Genomic DNA, 20,020 nt, shown 5'->3' on the forward strand with positions numbered 1-20,020 from the left:
ATTTTGTCTCTTGCCCTCAAGTAGCCAGCGAACGGACGTTGTCCGCTTCGCGACCCTGGGACTCCCAAGATATTTGCGGAAGACACATGTCTTTTGTAAGTGTCTTTATGATGAGGGGGATGATACTGTAAGGCAGATGGCCCCGCTCGAGGCTCATCTTGCCGTGCCGGTTTATTGTCTTAGCCGTGCATCTCATTAGGCACGTCCCTTTGATGCCTGTATCTCGTGTTTCCCGATACCTCCCCTTTTACACCCTTTCCGATCTCCCCACTGTCTCCGTCTTCCTCTGCACCTGTCCTTGTTCCTATTTCGATCTGTTTTATTGCCGATTGGAATGCACTAATGTTGGGAAGATGGGTTTTTACAGTTGGGAACCGCCAAATGTTTCCGCACTTATGTTCCGGGCCTTGTGTGTATCAAAGTGACCAAAGCGACCCCTCTGGGGGATAATTATGGGAACCGGGTCATAAACGTTTGTGTTCAATGTAACTCTATGGGAAAATCGTGTATAAAAGGAGCGATCCACAGAACCAATTTGAAGCAGACGCTCTGAACTACACTTGTTGTACTTCCGTGATTTCTGTGTTTCCCTGCAGCAAATAAACCTGGAATCTTTGACGCCGAAGGAAGTGTCCCGTGTCTCTGTGATTCGTACGCCGGAGCAGGTTACCCACGAAGGTTTCAGGTGTTGTGCCCTGGCACCGCTGGGTTCTAAATAACCCAGTCCTTCATGTGGAGTGCCTGGGACCCACGTCTGGGCATCCCCAGCGCACTTAGGGCGGAATATGCAAAAACAACAGGTGATGGACCGAATGTGGATCAATGTCACACACTCACCCCAGTCCAAAGATCTGGGCACAAATCCATCGTTTTTTTGCACTCCACACCACCCTGGGTTAGACAATGGCGATATGCAAATCAGCTCTGACCCTGTGCCCCATGGGAACAGTCTAGTCCGAACTACAAAAGACATGTCCTTCCCAGAACGGAATCAAGCATCCGAGGACCGTAAAGCATGCAGGAATGGGCAGAAAGTAAAGGAGTTTAGCATTCCTGGCAGGAAAACCAAAAGGAAAATTAACAAACTTATGAACTGCAATACTGATTTTGCAGTTTACTGCTTTACATGCTCCTGTGGACTTAACTACATTGGGAGCACCATCCACCCAGCAAAAAAGAGGGTGCTCGAGCATATGAGAGCCATAACTAATCGTGATATGGTATATCCTGTGGCACGCCACTTCCAAGAATTTCATAAATCAAATTCTAAACTCTTGAGGTACTTTTGTATGGATTGCATCCCGAAAGATGAGAGAGGGTGTGACAGGGTAAGAAAGTTACGGCAACTAGAGTCCAGGTACATAATAGAGATGCAGTCAAAGAGTCCCACTGGACTTAACAATGAGGAAGAACTTTGGGCAAGAATTAAGATAAGGAGAGAAGACACCAGGACACTTGATTTCACCTAGAATAGCGAGCTTCCACACACCGAGAAACAGGGACACTTAAAGGTCTGGCACACTAAAGAGGGCAAACCAGGATTAGAGGAGCAGAGACACAAGTGCTGCCAACATTGAGTAGGGAAGGTCTGCCTTGCCGTATATACAGTGGTCAGGCTGGATGCCCATCCAGGGCTCGAAGAGTAAACAGGGATTATAATTCCCTTAAAATTGTGGCTCACGATGCATATGAAATTCAGAATTGGGATACATGTTGCAAAGTATGGTTGTGCCACCCACATCATAGACCTTGTAGTTGGTTTCATGTGTAAATAGCTGTATATACTTGTACATATGTATGTATAATCATGGATTGAACGTGGAGTAACATTGGATTACATTGAACTCCCAACACATTACAAAATGGCCCCCAGAATCACACGAAGAAAGCCTGACCTAACTGACCCTCATCGGTTTCAATGAATTTTAACAGCACACATTTTTGCTTTTTTTCACGTAATGAACTTTATTTGTAAATAAATATGTTTGGAATCACTACCTCCCTGACATTGACAAAGGCTTCTGTCGGGTCATTTTTTTGTGGAATAAAATATCTGGAAATTACCTCCTTGTGTGCTCCTCACTTTATGCTCCAGTGGAGAAAGGAGCGACGTACAGGAATATATATATATATATATATATATATATATATATATATATATATATATATATATATATATATATATATATATATATATATATATATATATATTATAAAAGGTTACATGTAAGTTTGCAAGCATGCAAATGAAATGATTATAGAGAGAATAACAATCTAGTTAATAATAATAATAATAAACCCATTTATAAAGCGCCTGGTTACACTAAGAACAGTGTGTCCCCGCGCTAAGGATGCAGTCCACCAGAACCAAAAAAAAAAAAACTAACAATGAAGGAGGCAGAGAGGGGAGGCAGAGGTCGGACCTCAAATTTTTTCTTTGAGAAATAGATAGGTCTTAAGTTTGTGCCGGAACCGAGCTTCTGAAGGTTCCATCCGGAATTCAGTATGAAGTTAATTCCAATGTTTGCTGGCTAGATACCTAAAAGAGCGGCCACCCATCCGCGCTTTATGGATACGGGCTACCAGAAATTGCATATTACCCATGGACCTCAAAAGGCGTTTGGGGTGGTACATAGTCAGCATCTTTTGAAGGTAAATGGGGCCTTTGCCCTGAGCAATACGATGGGCCATGCACATAGTTTTGTATAAAATACGTTCCCGAATAGGGAGCCAGTGCAGGGCCAGTAAAGCACGTTTCCCAGACGATTTCCTAGGCAGATTTAGGACGCATTGAAGTTGGTGCAAAAATTTTTTATTCAGGCCACAAAACAGAGAATTCCCATAGTCAAGATGGGAAGTAACCAGGGCATGAACTAAAGATTTCCCAGCTTTGATGGGTAGGTGATCCAAGATTTTACGAAGAACCTTTAAAATGCCATAGCATTTGCCTACCACATTTCCAATGTGTTGAGCATAGGAAAGATTGGTGTCCAGAAGTACACCCAAGTTCTTCACCGAGGCCGAAGGGGTGGGTGTAGGACCCAAGTCAGATGGCCACCAGGCCGACGTCCAAATAGAAGGTATGGGGCCAATCACTAGAAGTTCAGTTTTATTCCTGTTGAGGCGAATACAGTTAGTATTCATCCAGCTTGCAAGTTCCACAAGGCATGCGGAGAAATTAGCTGCTGTCTCAACTGGATTATGGGATAGAGTGATCACTAATTGGGTGTCATCGGCATATGACACGATTTCCACCCCATAGGATTCAACCATCCTGACAAGGGGTCCCATGTACAGATTAAACAACATAGGGCTCAGTATGGAGCCCTGGGGAACCCCTTGTCTAAGAGAACGGGGCGTGGATTTAAAAGGGGGGCAATGTAATTGAAATTTTCTATCCACAAGAAAAGAGCTCATCCATTTATAGGCTGACCCAGCTAAGCCAGCCTCCCTCAGACGTGCTAGAAGCCTGGAGTGCGAAACAGTGTCGAAAGCCGCACTCAGGTCCAGCAGTATCAAGGCAGCTGTCTGTCCCTCATCCACTTTTTGTCGAAGCAATTCTGTGGAGAAAAGAAGGGCTGTTTCAGTAGAGTGTTTCGTTCTAAAGCCAGATTGAGAGAAATGAAGAAGATGGTTATCCTCCATATATTTAACCAACTAGCTGTTGACTAATTTTTCCACCACTTTTGCACAAAAAGGAAGGAGAGAGATAGGACCGAGATTGTCCAGCTGGGATATGTTCTGGTTAGCTTTCTTTTTTATAGGAATCACTTGGGCTAATTTCCATTCCTCTGGCACATGACTTTCTTGAAAGGATAAGGTGGCCAGATTACCTATATGGTTACTCAGGTGTTCAAGTTGAATCGTCAAATCTACATTTTTGTTTCACTCGTAACAACACTAAAATAGACTGGGTCGGAGTGGATGTGATCCAGAAGTCTAGCACTACCTGTGGAGCTGATTATGGCAACTCTTGTACACTTAGAATTCAGTGTCTCAACTTGAAGGGAAATGTGATCTCAATGAATATGTTGGCCTGCTGAAACCCAGGATAGCCACGATGGGTTTGAGTATGAATACGGCGGTCAAGTCCAGCATTCGAGGGATACCAGCCTTTACAGAAGAACCTAGATGAGGCAAAACATACAAAGCACTAGGAAAAAGTCTTGGTGCTTGGGGGAAAGGTCTCCTCACAGGAGCCAAAGAGAACACCAGTTATCTATTGGTGGATCCTGGAAGCATTACGCTTATTAATGGAAGATAGAGCTGCATACTTAGAATGATGCTATCACATCTAGTCTTCAATCACTGACAGCAAAGATGAGGAGAACAGTGCTTCATTCACCCAGACAGAAAAGAACACACAAGAGGAGCCAAAAATACCTATATCAACAGTGGGCAAATTTACTACATGTGCTTGTAAAGGCTTATGTTATGTTATGTTACGTATTGCCTGTCATAAAATGGTAATAATGACCATTATTTGTTTACACGTGCCTGTATGTTCCTATGTTTAGTATTGTTACCTGGTTGTCTGAAATTGTAATGAAGCAGCTCAGCTTTGAAATACACCTCTCCGCTATTCACAATGCAGTGGGAGATTAAAAACAGCAGACAGGGCTAATAAAACCAAGGTGCTGGTGCACCTTAACACATTTGATGCTGGAATGTTGGAGTGCAGTCAAAATACAGGTATTTGACTTGGTGTTTATTAGTCTCTGCTTAACTGTTTCCACTTTTCTATCATGCTTCCTCATCAAGGTGTACTATTAAGCAAACATTATGATTACTGTAAAAAATTGATTACATACTCCCCCCAAAAATGGTGTGATAATCACATGCCTTTAGAGCAATTGAGCAAGGAAATGTAATTATGTGAAAAAGAGGTGTAACCCCCACGTCCCCATGTCCTCGTTCCCTTAATTACTGGCGAGATGATGTCCACCTTTCAAGACAGAAAGAAACACATAGAAATGCTGGATATTACTGCCCTTGGCCCTTAGGCTGGAGCCTACATAGATAGTACTGCAGTCTTTCGTCTTTTAGTCTCCTGTCTCGCTGAGGTGGATACTGATGTTGGCTCCTGCTAAGCTGAGCTGTCGCGGCTGTATCAAGGAATTCACCATATTGTCTATATATGCTTATATTTTATAGAGTGGTTCAATTCTTTTGTTCAATTACCCCATCTCCTGTTTCTTCCAAGATTTTTTGGGGGGCTTTTTCTTCTCCTTCTGGATTCCACGCGCATGCGCGCAGTCAAGGCGGTCATGCATGCTTGGAAGGACTATTATTCGCAGATGCACAGGCTATATTCTTGGCCTCGAGTACACTGGATCTTTGTTGCTGAGCAGATTGGGGAAGCATAATAAAAAAGTTAGCATGCTGTGTCTTCCTTGTCTTCAGACTCTTTTTCTTTTTCTTAAGGAGTTTCAGGGTAATGGATAATGATAGGCAAAGTAAACACATAAAGGAAACTTTATTGGAAATGAAGTTAGTTAACAATCTAATAACTGATATGGATTTGTTCTAATGTTTCCTCTGGTTTTGAAGATGAGGTAAATATGTCAGAAGAGCAGAAGGGCAAATATATCACCAAGGGCATGTTGCTGGACATTTTTAACTATGTTAAGCTGAATATGTAGTCTTAGCAGGAGGAGGTAGCACAATTTTCCTCTAATAATGTGCTTCAGCAGTTTTGCAGGTCTTCCCAGATTGACTGCCCTGTTGATCCGGATGTTATGAAAGTATTAAAGAAGGAGGGGCAAGGCCCAGATACATTTATGCTCCCAAGTTTTATGGCTAAGCTACATCTGCTTACTGACATGCAAAAATAATTGTCGGATAACATCCCTATAGACTCTTCTGTGGCACGTTTGGTGGGCAGGACATCTCTTAAGGAGGATTCTATTGTTAAAAACCAGTCAGATAAAAGATTGATTCTTCTTTGAAGAAAGTTTTTTCTGGTACCCATTTGGCATCGTGTACTGGTGTTTATGGGACTTATGTTTCTCAGTCTCTTATTTCTGATTTAAAAGACTTATACAAGGCTATGGAAGATTCTTCTGTTTGTTCTGTTCTATTAGTGGGCATAGAGAAACATAGTTCATGTCAGACATTGCTTTTGATGTCTTCAGAGCATCTGCTTTGGTTGGGGGGTGCCTCTATTGCAACCAGACGTAATTTGGTCTCAAAAGATTGGCGCGCTGATTTGGCTTATAAATCTTCTATATTACGAATGCCATTTGAAGGTCACTCTCTTTATGGTGTTCAATTTGAGGACAAATTGCATAAACCGTTTAAGGAGAAAAAGCATTCCTCTTCTTTCAAATTTGGGTGCAGAACTTTGGTCTCAAAAGAAGTCTTACTTTCAGCAACCCTTTCGCTGGCAGAATCACCAGCAGCACAGAAAGAGTGGAGGTGATAAAAGACCTAAGTTACTGAACTAGCTAAAGTCCTGACTCAGGGAAATGGTCAGGAGTTTGTGGTGGGTGGAAGAATTCACCACTTTTTATCTTCCTGGGAGGCCTCTACTTCAGACAAGTGGATTCTCCATATTATGGCTGAGGGTACAAAATAGAGATTCTACATTCCCCTGAGGATTCAGTGGTATGGCCTACTCCATGGGCATCGGACAAGGACAAGTGTTTTGCTCTGTCTCAAGGGATAGATTCTCCTCCCCTGAAAGGTGCTGTATCGGTGGTTCTCCAATGAGAACAGGGCAGGGGGTTCTATTCGATAATATTTCTAGCCCAGAAATCTGCAGGGGGATACAGAATGGTCTTGTATCAGAAACTCCTAACAAGTCTTAGACATATGGGATGTTATCCACAGCATTGTAGTCATAGTAATTGTGACATGTGCAATAAACTGTTGTGCATCTGAAAAGGGTGTCATAAGCATTTTTACCTACTATCCGAACACTTTGTGTATAATTCGTTCTAGCAAGGACACATACATCCATATCATTGTCTGGGTAAACATGTCTACCCAACTGGGTATGCGTTTCTCGTCCCATCGTGTCCCAGTCTGCGATAATAAAACATAACTTTCCCAACCAAATTCCCCTCCCCTCCTTTCAGTCCTTTATGTACAGGTAAATAACACCTTTAGAATGGTTGTCCACACAATGCCCAGCTGACATTTCCATTTATAAAACAACGTCAATATTGAAGCGATACTTCGCACTATTCAACATCAGTCAGTGAAATACAATCATGTGGATAGTAGTAACGTGTACAATACAGGTTCTTGGGATCCGCAGGCATTATTGTGAGTTGCTGCGAGATTCCACAACATCCACCTCCTGAGTTTTGAAGGATTCTAACATTTTATCCCACTCCAATGCTATGGGGGTTTTACATAATCCCCAGGCCTCTTCTCACCTTAGGTCAGCACTTTCTGCACTACCCCACCTGATCACTTCGCTATGTCACATATGTATGGGAGTGGTTCTTGGACTTCCACCACATAGTGATGGATCGTATTGCTAGGATTAACGACTGGTTCACAAGTTTTTATTGTACCTTGTATTTCGAGAGAGACTTATGAAGGCCCTGGATACACTCCCTTCCCTAGTGTTGACTATGTCCCTCTGTATGGCTGCAGAAATGAGCCGTCTATCCGAGTCCCAAAAACCTCTTATGTGGGGGCAGGACCACAACATATGTGCTAGCTCAGCGCCAACTGCATAGCATCTAGGGCAATGGTGTTGTATTTGCGGAAACATTTTGTCCAATCTATAAGGAGTAAGGTAGGCCCTATGAAGCACCATGGTTTGGATAAATTTAAATTTGGCATTTCTGGTAAGCTTTCTGGGGTGTTCTATAATTTCCCCCCAGTCCTTCTCTTCTATGGCCCACCCAATGTCTCCCCACCATGCATCCTGTAACTGGGTGAGGGCTATTCCCGCATGTGCATGTATCCCCATGTACAGCCATTTCACTAGGTGTCTGCCCCTTCCCATGTAGTGTAGCATCTTGACTAATTCATGTGTAGCTGGTTCCTGTCGGTGCGGGCCCAGTGTGGCTTCACATATTGCGTTACAGCTGCATGTAGTGTGTACAGATGATCTGGCACTCCTGTGTCCCTGACAAAGTTACCATAATCAAGCAATTGCCCCTAAAGGAACAGGTTTGATACTTTGCTAACTGCTGCTTCAGTCTAGGAGGGCGAAGGCACGTAGAGTTATACTCCCAGCCGTCAATGGTATGCCCACCAGGGGGTGTTACCTGCATAGGCATGGTGCGTGTTTGTGTAGGGAAGTGCTGCTTTCCAGCATTGCAGTGCTGTATGCAACAATGTAGGGAGCAGTTTGGGAGTTTGCAACGTGGCAGTAACAGTGTGTGCAAGGCTCTCGCTGCTATATCGCGCTCCGTGTACCCTATTTCTTGTAGATTACGTCCGGCTGTCCAAAAGAAGGATAGCCATTGCAACTGGCAGGCGTAATAGTAGGCCCTAAGGTCTGGGACCCCAAGTCCCCCTTTTCCGTACCAAGTTGGAGCTTCTTGAGACTAATCCTCCGCTTAGCAGTCCCCCAGATGAGATCAACTAGCATGGAGATTAAGAGTTTAAACGTACGCTGTGGGAGCAGCCCTGGCAGATTCATAAAGTAGTAAATCAGTCTCGGAAGGACTACCATTTTTGTAATGGCTACCCTACCTATGACCGACAGCAGCAACGTAATCCAAAAGGCAATACTAGAGCGAAGGGCTCTAATTGCCTTGTGTAGTTTGCCATCCAACAGGTCAGTGGGAGTCATATACATGTATGCCCAAGTATTTAAATGTATGTGGTGCGACTTGTAGCGCTATTGGACCGAATGAAACAGTCGTCAGCAGTGCCTGTTCTCAGAAGAAAAAGGCGTGAGATTTTGTCAGATTAATGGCCAGTCCCGATATACTTTCAATGCCTGAAAAAAGATGATGGTGGGCCCGATCGAAATACCTATCTCTTGTGCGTGAAAGTGTCATAGAATTCTGCTGGCAACCCGTCCAGTCCATGGGTTTTATTGTGGGGGAGTCCTTTGATTGCCATTTTTATTTCAGATTTCGTAACCGGGCCTGAAAGGCCTTTTGTGGCAGCTGGAGTCGGTTGTGGGTACGTCAGTGCTCCATTTCTGTAAGTTTACTTGGCATCATGCAGGCTTGAATTAGCTGAAAAAGGGTAGTACAATTAAAAAACATTCCGAACAGGGGCCCCCAAACTATGTCCTGCCCAATAAAATAGTTAACCGTAGCTTCTTCTGCAAGCGTTCTGACACCCAAAACCTTTAAATAAGCCAACACACGATCCAGATTTTGTCACGAAAAACACTTTTTAACAATATATGTATGTATATGTATGTATATGTGCATGTATATATGCTTAAAGACTTTGCTGTAGAAATGGCAAAATACTTTGTCCCTTCATATATCCGCGTGGATGGCACTGTGCTAATCCTATGCTTAAAGACTTTGATAGAAAAGCAGACATTTAAGGTGAGTAGATCTAGAGTGTCGCAGTGTTGAGAGTGCTCTATACAGGACCTGCATTCCACCTAAACTTGAGAAGTACCCAGAGTTTTCTGCTTCTTTTTTGCATATATATCTATATATATCTATATCTATAGATATATATAGAGTAACTGAGACCTGTTGAGCTTTTTCTAAATGGATCATGTACCCACCAATGGGAGAGGTGTGGATAGGCAGTTACAATTGCGCAGATTAGAGTCGAGATATATCATCTACAATTAAACAAAGATGCGAGGAGGCCTCAATAATGGGGAAGAGATGGCTGTTCACCTATAGATGTTCAGAGAGTAGCATGATACATCTATTTGAGGGCATCCTAATTTGAATGCAACAGTATCATACCATGTAAATAGAATGCCTTTTGGCTTAACAAGTTTGTGTGTGGAGTTATAGGATCCAATTAACTCATTGAGGGTGAAGTTGGACAACTTGGCAAGCTTGGAGCTGGGTTTGTGTTTTTTGAACTAAGCTATTGTATATTTACAAATGGCCGACACAGTGGGACTGAAGAAAGTCCGGTGTCCTTTGTTTATGTTCATAATTCAAATGTATTTAATATTTGCTTCATGTCGGCGCTGGCCACTATTGAAAAAGGCGGCGCCGAAACGCGTCTGGTCGTGTTCGAGAAATCCCAATAAAATCTGGGAGAAAATGTTTCTGTGAGTGCTGGTATCATTGTTTACCCCGAGCCTGATTTGTTGCGTGGTGTCCGTCACCAACTCCTAGCTTTAGGACTCCTAAATGCCTTCTGTGAATACCGTAAGTCCTAAAATTAGGATTTTTCTCAGTTTAGTAGTAGTAAAGTTAGGACTCCTAACTTTAGGACTCCTAAATGCCTTCTGTGAATACCGAAAGTCTTAAAATTAGGATTTTTCTCAACTTTACTACTACTAAACTGAGAAAAATCCTAACTTTAAGGCTTTCGGTATTCACAGAAGGCATTTAGGAGTCCTAAAGTTAGGAGTCCTAACTTTACTACTACTAAATTGCGAAAAATCCAAATTTTAAGACTTTCGGTATTCATAGAAGGCATTTAGGAGTCCTAAAGTTAGGAGTCCTAACTTTACTACTACTCAATTGCGAAAAATCCTAATTTTAAGACTTTCCATGATCTCGGGGGTACAGGCTATCAGAGAACTGCTTGCCCAAATGTATGGCTAATTCCTCCTCTGTATTCAAACCAGATGGAGTTCTCGTTTTTAGATCGATAATGAATCTCGACTCCAAACGACGTAACAAAAGTTCTCGGTCTCCTCCCCTTTCCCTGATGGGCACATGGTCTAAGCAAAAGAAACGCAAGAGATTTAATCACTCTTGTGTTCTTTGGCAAAGTGTTTTGCCACGGGATAATTTGGGCCTTTGTGCTGGATAGCTCTCGCATGTTCCAGTATCCTCTTTTTTACTGGGTGGATCGTGTTCCCGATGTAATACAATTTGCAAGGACACTCTAGGCAGTATACACTGAAGGGGGTTGTACATGTCAGGAATTTGTTAATTTTCCTGATCACCGATGTCCCCAGAATTTCATAGTTCAATTGCTTAGTGCTTGCCTTACATGCTTAACAATTTTGACATGGAAAAAATCCAGTCAAATTGCCTAGTCTTGGTGTCCGTCAGATTGAGTCAAAGTGGCTGTGTACTAGGAGGTCTCTCAATGATCGGTTCTTTCGGTATGTGATTGTGGGGTAATTCAAAATATCTTTTCCAATAATGCCGTCTGCCTTAAGGATATGCCAATTGCGTGTTACAGTTTAGTGGATTTCTTTGAAATCATTGGAGAAGGTTGTTATAAAACTTGGTGTCTTTTCATCCTCACTGCTTTGTCTTCCCTTATCTCTAAGGAGATTGATTCTTGTTTTTTTTTGGACTTTTTCATATGCGTGTTCTAAAATCTGGTCAGAGTATCCCCTTACTCTAAACCTTGACATGGACTCATAGGCTGCGGTTTCAAAACCATTAGTTAATGTGCAGTTTTGTTTAAAACGTAGCAACTCCCCATATGGAATGCTGTTCTTTACGGATTTAGGATGACAACTGCTAGCTTCCAAGATCAAATTCCCTGCAGTAATTCTTTGGTATAAGGAAGTACAGGCTTTTGCCTTCCATGATAAAGACTTTTAAATCTAAAAAGTCTACCTCTGTGTCACTTATATTGCCACTAAAGTGCAAATTGACTGTGTTGGTATTTAATTGTCTAATGAAAGACTCAGCTTCACTTCTGGGACCTTTCCAAAAAATGAAAAGGTCATCAATGTATCGGTGCCACCCAATAATTGATAAGACCCAATGCTGATTTTCATCAGCCCAGGCGACCTGCTTCTCCCACCAGCCGATGAACAAGTTTGCGTAGCTGGGGGCGAAGCAGGTGTCCCATCGCTGTTCCCCTACATTGCCTGAAGTATTGTTTTTGGAACAGGAAAATGTTATTATTGAGGCAGAAAGATAAAAACTCAAGTAGCATTTCATTGTGCTTGGAAAATCTTATTGAGCGAGTTTTGAGAAAATATTGCACTGCATGTATGCCCAGTTCATGTGAGATACATGTATATAATCCTGTAACATCAAGGACAATCAATAACATATATGGTTCCCATACAATATCAGATATTGATCTTATGAAATCAGTGGTATCACGAAAATAGGATGGTAAAGTTTTCACATGATCAATCAAAAAGAAGTCCAAATATTGTGACATTTTTTCGGTTAGACTTCCCCTAGATGAAAAAATGGGCCTTCCTGGTGGTGTGACTGAGTTTTTATGAATCTTGGGCAGATGATAGAAGGTCGGTGTGACCGGTTGTTGACAAGTTAAAAATTTGAGTTCATTGGTTGCAAGCATGCCCTCTGCTGCCCATTTCTCAAGCAATTCGTGATATTTTGGGATACTGCTGTTGTGCTCCTCTTTGCTGATCTTTGTATAGCAAGTAGTGTCCCTTAATTGTCGCAATGCCTCTGTGCAATAATACTCTTGCATCATCAAAACAATATTTCCTCCCTCATCAGATGGTTTGCAAACAAGTTTAGGGTTGGATTTTAATTTTTCCAATGCCTGGCGATGTGCAAATGATAGGTTCCACTGTTTGTCAGATGAGCTTTGTCTCCTCATTTTGTCCAAGTCATTTTTAACAGATTCTTCGAACACATCAATGGAATCCTGTGACATTTGCGGTACAAATTTTGAAGGAGGTTTAAACGTGGTTTTGCTCTCGTTTGTACGATACCAAACTGTTCAGCAGCTCCAGCAACATCCATGGGCTGTTCCTGTCCATTCTCAATTACTTGACTGTCCACGATTTGCAAAAAATGTAGGTCTTCCTCCTCTAGATTATCCAAAGTAGATAGATTACTTGTAATCCCTTGATTCAAATTATTGGAATTTCTAAGCTTATGATATTTTAAAAGCTTTATTTTCCGGGTGAAAAGGAATAAATCAATTCTGGTTTGAGTGTATTCAAAGTTATCTAAAGGACAAAATATTAGTCCCTTTTTGAGGACTTCTTCTTCAGTTTTGAAGAGTTTATATGGTGTCAGATTCACTATTGTAAGATCCTCCGATAATACTACCTCCGATTGCTTCTCTTGCTCCTTATTTGGAAGGCCACCCCTTGATATTCTGATGTTGTGGCCTCCTCTTCGTGTCTGTCTTGTCTTTGTCTTTGTTCCGGGGCTTGCCTTTGCTTCCTCTTTGATACGATTATCGCATTAGCTGGAATTTCTCGCGAAAATGGGACTGCGAGGACCCTGCATCCTTCATGGCCGGTCTCTCATCTCCAGACTGCTCAGTGTCTGTAACATCAGATTCTGATGTGACGACCGCTTGAGGACTTTTTTTTACTGGCACCGCTTCTCAAGGCTCTTCTTGGCGCATCATATTTGCGTACAAAAGTCAGAATGCGCAATTGCTCATAATCTAGGGCGCTCCTCTAAAATTTCATTTGCTTCCGTTTTCTGATTTTATCCTTATAGGCAATGAGACTTTTTTAATTGCCTCACGCAATTGGTCATGTTGTGCTGAGTCTTGGTCCTGTGAGATTAGTGCTTCAAGCGCTTCAATTTCTTTCTGACATTTTTATATTTATATATATAAATATATATGCATATATATATATATATATATATATATATATATATATATATATATATATATATATATATATATATATATATATATATATATATATATATATATATATATATATATATATATATATATATATATATATATATATATATATATATATATATATATATATATATATATATATATATATATATGCTCCACTTGCACCAAAAAGCCAGTGCACTCGTAGGCGGGTGCTATCTGTGGTGGTGCCCCACATATACATCAATGCTACAGCAACTTCCCTTCGTTTTCTGGAAGAAGTCAAGCACTCCACTGGGGTGGTGTAGTAGATCTTTATTCAGCCGTCAGCAGCACTAGACAGACCCATTTCGGAGTTTCCTTCATCAGTGTCAATTGTATGCACTGCGAGGACACCATTTAAACTGTTTACCGTCACCTGAGTAACACAGTCGATGACGGTGAAAATTACATGGATGTTGACAGGGTACCGCGGGGACTGCGGATCTACACAGTCCCTGCATATGAGAACCCTGACCCACGCCTTCTAGAACAGTGGGCTGAATATACTGCGGCATCAAGTAAAGGAATGTTGGACATCCTAGTGAAATTCGCATGGAGCGATCAATCAAAAACGTTTGGAACAAATTGCGAGTTTGGAGGAAGAAATTACTAAGGATACTGACAAAAGCAAAACTGAAGAAATGAGGGAACAGATGAAGAAACGACTTTCTAAATATGAACTTAAGATACGGCAAAGGAAACAAGAAAAATTTGAAAGAGACGAACGTGGCTTTAGTAAAGGCAGGATCCTGAAGTTCGCCAAAAAAATTGATGGACCCCGCAAAGAATTAACGAAGAAGACTACTGCTGCCCCACCAGAAAGAGTCGAGACCTCAGATTCTGAGGTAACTGAGGGGGAACAATCAGGTGACGATACAGCGACAGGACAGAGCGATAAAGTGAAGACTCCTTTTCACTTGGAATGCAACCTGATTCGCCAAACCTGGCTCAGAGGGGGGAAAAGCAAGCCGCAGAGAAAAAGAAGAAGGACACGATGCAGGGGCTGAAAGGGGACGAGAAAGAACAGCAGCCTCTGGGAAGTGCAAGAAGAGGGGTTCCAGATGGTAGAAACCGCTGATAATCTCTCCATTATCAATTTGACAAACCGAGAATTGACAACAACAGAAGAAGCAACACTACGATTAGGACTTACATTCTGTTCCAACAATAGACTGGAATTTACCCAGACTAGGTTCGACCTGTTCAAGTTCGTCAGAAAGATCAAGTTACACAAGTTTTTTCAAAATGAAGCCTAACTGAGGCAAGACAACTCAAATCCAAACCCCATTTGAAGGACAGAGACATCCTTTCTTTACAGGATCTAAGTATTTTAGAAATGCTGGAAGAACTACGTACCGAACAGGTCCTTGATGATTCTTTAGGTACAGATATGGGACTAAGAACTAGAAGAATAGGGGTCGAACAAGAAGCACCAGTAACTTGTTTTAAACCCCTATCACAGTTTAACCCACAGATGCCTTCATTCTCTGAGGCTGTGTTGCAGGATCTGTTCAAGTTTCGTAATATCAGCATGAATAAGAGGATTAAATCAAAAAGGAATTTAAATAGGGACCAGGAAACCTTACTGTCCAACCTCAGCAAAGACGATGGAATCATCTGTAAGCCTTCTGACAAAGGCGGAAATTTTGTGTTGTTGACCAAAGAGCAATATTGCCGGGAAACCTTACGTCAACTCAATGACACAAGGCATTATGAGAAAACCACAAAAGAAAGATATCAGAAGAGTATCGTGGAATACCATCAACTCATCAGCAAGTGGCGTGATAAACTGTTGCTGGATACCAATGAATTTCTCTTTCTGCGTAAAAGTGACCCAATCGTACCTACTTTCTATCAACTCCCTAAAATACACAAAGACCAGAAGGATCCACCAGGGAGGCCAATTGTTTCCTACAAAGGAGGATTGACTGAAAATATGTCCATATACATTGATTCTTTTCTTTTTCAGAAGGTACTGCAATTAGAATCCTATATTAAAGACACTAAGGATTTCATCATCAAAACAGATGGTATACAATGGGACTCTACATTTCTATTAATAACTCTGGACATAACTAGCCTTTATACATCAATTGACCACATGCAAGGCATTGAGGCTGCCAAATATTTTCTGAACAAAAGGCCATTGAAGTTTTTCGAACATAACACCATGCTGATAGAGTGTATTGAATTCTGCCTGTCCCATAACTTTATTTTGTTTCAGGAAGAACTGTTTAGACAAATCTCAGGCACGGCGATGGGCACCTGCTTCGCCCCCAGCTATGAGAAATGGTTCCTAGGCTGGTGGGAGAAGCAGGTGGCCCTCGCTGGTGACTGGACTAAATGGGTAGAATATGTTGTTGTCTGGCAGCACTATATTGACGACCTCTTCCTTGCGTGGAGGGGGTCAATAGACCAGGCCAGGGAGTTTATTCAAGAGCTCAATGACAACAACCTCAACCTTAGATTCACCTATGAGGTCAGCACAGAGACAGTGAATTATCTGGATTTGAGGGTCTACATTAAGGAGGGGTTGGTGCAGACAGAGCTGTTCAGGAAACCGACTGCCGGCAATTCCATTCTTCATGCTGGCAGTAACAACCCTCCACAACTGATTAAGAGTATCCCGTACGGAGAACTTCTCCGCCTCAAATGCAATTGTTCCAACAATGATGATTTTCAAATTGCTGCGACCAATTGCCTCACTAGGTTCAGAATGAGGGGCTATAAGCAAAGTCTGCTGGACAGCACGCTAAAGCGGGTCCAGAAAATTCCCAGAATAGAACTTCTGAAAGATAAAAAAAGAGAGTACCACTGCTAAAAATGATGACAAAGCGAAAGGGCAATTTTGGATGATAACTACCTATTCCGATGATGCTAACAATCTCAGGAGTATGCTAAAAAAGAACTGGCATATACTACAAACAGATTCAGTGATAGGTAACAATATTTCCGAAGCACCCCTTATTACCTTTCGCAAGGCAAGGCCATTAAAAGACACTTTGGTCCAAAGCCATCTTTCCCCGATCATGCCCACAATAGACACATTGATAGAGATGAAAGGATTCTTCCCTTGCGGGAAATGTAGAGCATGTGCCCCCAGTAAGAGAGTCCTGAATTATAAGATTCGTCGGCTACAGAAACCTAAAGTCATTAACAAGTCTGTTACCTGCACAACATCACACGTGGTATACTGTTTAGTTTGTCCCTGCGGACTTAAGTACGTAGAGAGCACTATTCATAATGTCAAGGTCCGTTTTCTGGAACACCAACGTGCCGTAGCCAACAAGGATGTAAATTATCCTCTAGCCAGGCATTTCACCTGTAAACATCAGGGCAACAGGGAGATGTTGCAGTACTTTGGGTTGGATCATGTACCAATAAACCCTAGAGGAGGTGATAGGGTCTCCAGACTACGCAGATTAGAATCACGAACTATAATTGATTTACAGACTAAGACACCTGGGGGATTAAATTATGGGGAAGAATTGGCAGTGCACCTAAGTAGATAATTATCCCTAGCTTGTATGATTTTGGTTACCTTAGTGATTGATTACAGTGAGACATTTTTCCAGTTTGTCAACCAGGAGCTATGGCAATATTGCTCTTCTCTGAAATTATGCTTAGTTGAGATTTTGATTTTGATGATTATTGATTTCAATACCCCTCACTGTTAATATTGTGCACGAAATGAAGAACACATTCAGGCATCTCCTTTTTTTAGTCCTTTTTACAGTCCCTGGACAAGCACATGAGTGGTGCTATGCATTGGCCGATTCACGGCGTAATCTCTGTGCATATGGGGCAGGCTCGTATTAACCTATAGGCTGTGCTGATTTGCGGCTTCCGAGTCACGTGATAACATGCCGAATAGCAGCGGAACCTGTGTATATCTTATTGGGTTCAACTTTAAGTATATATTGATAAATAAGCCTGTCAGTGCACACTTTATAATATGCAGATAAACGGCTTTACTGTGTCATGTCTGAGGCATAAAAACAAGGCAGGGGTCAGAGAAGAAGAAAATGATCTAACATCTCAGCTTCTGGATGGTCAGCATATATTTCTTCATTGTATGTCGATCTGCTTATTCCATTGTCTCTACCAACGATTAACCAAGATACGGCTAGAGTGTGTGCCCCCCACCGCCTAGCCATGGATCCAATCACTGAGGATTTGGTTAATAATACCTGAGCTATGATGCGTTCATCAGGCGTTCTTGGCACAAATGGTCTGCCAGTTGGCATTTTTAAGGCAGCAACATCAGAATGGTCAAGAGTGTTGACCCCTCGGTTCAATGACTGTCTAACTAGGAACCAGGTGCCAGAGAGCTGGTGGGGTTGTCTCCTAGTTCCAATCCATAAGAAGAGTTCCTATGATAAGCCAAAACATTTCTGCCTATTTGCCCTTCTAGATGTGGAGGGAAAACGTATCGCGAAAATTCTGAACCAAGAACTTGAGGAGTGGTCAAGCAACAAGAAAATCCTTCCCGTCTCGCAACGAGCTTTCAAAAGAGGGGAGACGGTGTGGTCTAACAGCTAGGGAGGTCGACCTCAACTGGTGCTCATGTAAAGCACTCTGATACCTGATACCTTCGGGTCAAGTTTGTGCGATATAAAACTCCCAAAGGAAAAAAAGGGCAATGGGACAGAGATCAAGCTGTTATGTGTGACAGCCCTGATTAATTGTTCAACAAAAAAGAGTGCTTGTCCTCTTTTCAGCGCATTTATGGATTTTGATACAGCATTAAGCAAAGTGAACAGAGGTCTGCTTTGAGCTCTCAAGCCTTCTGACTGCCATCTTAAACCTTTACACAAATACTTGGGTGAAAGTGAGAGTTTTTTTTTTTTTTTTAGATATATTTTTATTGCAGAGTTATAAACCACAGGATACAATTAATCAGCCAGTTCACTCGTGATATCCCCCCATCCAATAAGAAATCCAAATCGTACACAGCCATTCAGCCCGCATTCCGGAGGCCGGGCGGCATAATACTTCGTTCACCAGGGAAACATCACGGTGCACGTCCCATAGGGACCATGGTTGAAATATCGTTTTGCGTATCTGCTTTTACCCCCCCACCCACAACATCACTCCCGTCAGCCATCCCAGTGAGAATCAGCGGTATCGCCCTTGTCGGGACCTGCCCTAGGCGCTATGAGTTGTCACACCTGGCCGCTCTCCCCAGCCACTCCACGCTCCACACAGTACCCATCATCCTAGTAGGTCCAAGGTGCCCTAATGGGCCACCATCTAGCGGCTTCCGGCCCACCCCAAACTCCCATTAACCAACCCCCCCAGAGTCCCCCTCCCCTGGCAACTGCTAAGGTGTATGCCTCGTCCTGCCGAATTGGGTGCATCCATTACAGTGCGTGGTGCAATACTTTTGTGTCCGCCCCGCGGTGTCCACCGGCCTAGTTTTCACCATCCTCATCCTCTACCAGAGAAGCACGCAACGCCTGTACCACTAACTCCCATGCACGCGCCACATCCAATGCCTTCTCGTTCCCCATCTTGACAGCCTGCTTCATCCGGAGCACACTCTCGCAGTCAGACCACCGCAGCAATTCATTCTTCCATCTACGAAGTGAGGGTCCCCCCTTGGACTTCCAATGCCACGATATTTCCCTCTGCGCCAGTATTAGACCCAGGTCAAGGAATTTGCTTGTCACCTTGGTGTGTTTAGTATGCGGGAACCAGAGCAGCAGGCACGCCGCCATATCAAATTCCACCTCCCTGTCAGTTACTTCGTTCAGGAGTTCCCCTACCTCCGCCCAATAGGTCCCCAGGTGTGAACACCCCCAAAACAAATGGTCCATGTCCGCGCCTAGAGACGAACACCGTGGGCATCGGGCATCCGGCACCTGAAAGTACTGCTGTAATTTCTCAGGAGTTAAATAGGCCCTATGAAGCACATAGAAATGCACTTGCTGAAAGCGCGCGTTTCTCGTGCCCTTCCACGTGCGCCGCAGGATATGGCCCCATGCTGTATCCGGTATGGGCCGGCCCACGCTCTCCTCCCATTTAGCCTTGAGCCCTTGGAGAGGTTCCAACCCCTCATTCAGCATCCTATTATGGAGGCACGTCACAGCTTTGAACGTACCTGCCGCCATCACCACATATTGGCACGCCATAGTCGTTGTTGGTTCCATGAGCCCCCCTTTCCAGTGCTTCTGTATGGCAGCCACCACCGCCGCGTGTAGGAGGAACCCCCCATCTGGCAGCCCAAACTGGTCCCGGAGCGCTTCAAACGGCGCCAAAGCCCCGTCTATGTATAAGTCGCCTACCACCTGCAGTCCCGCCTCTTCCCAATCCAACAACGGGGACCAATCTCCCCCATGCGGCAAAGCCGTCAGCATTCCGA

Source organism: Lissotriton vulgaris, chromosome 3_1 (assembly GCF_964263255.1).
Source record: "Lissotriton vulgaris chromosome 3_1, aLisVul1.2, whole genome shotgun sequence".
In the NCBI taxonomy this organism is placed as follows: domain Eukaryota; kingdom Metazoa; phylum Chordata; class Amphibia; order Caudata; family Salamandridae; genus Lissotriton; species Lissotriton vulgaris.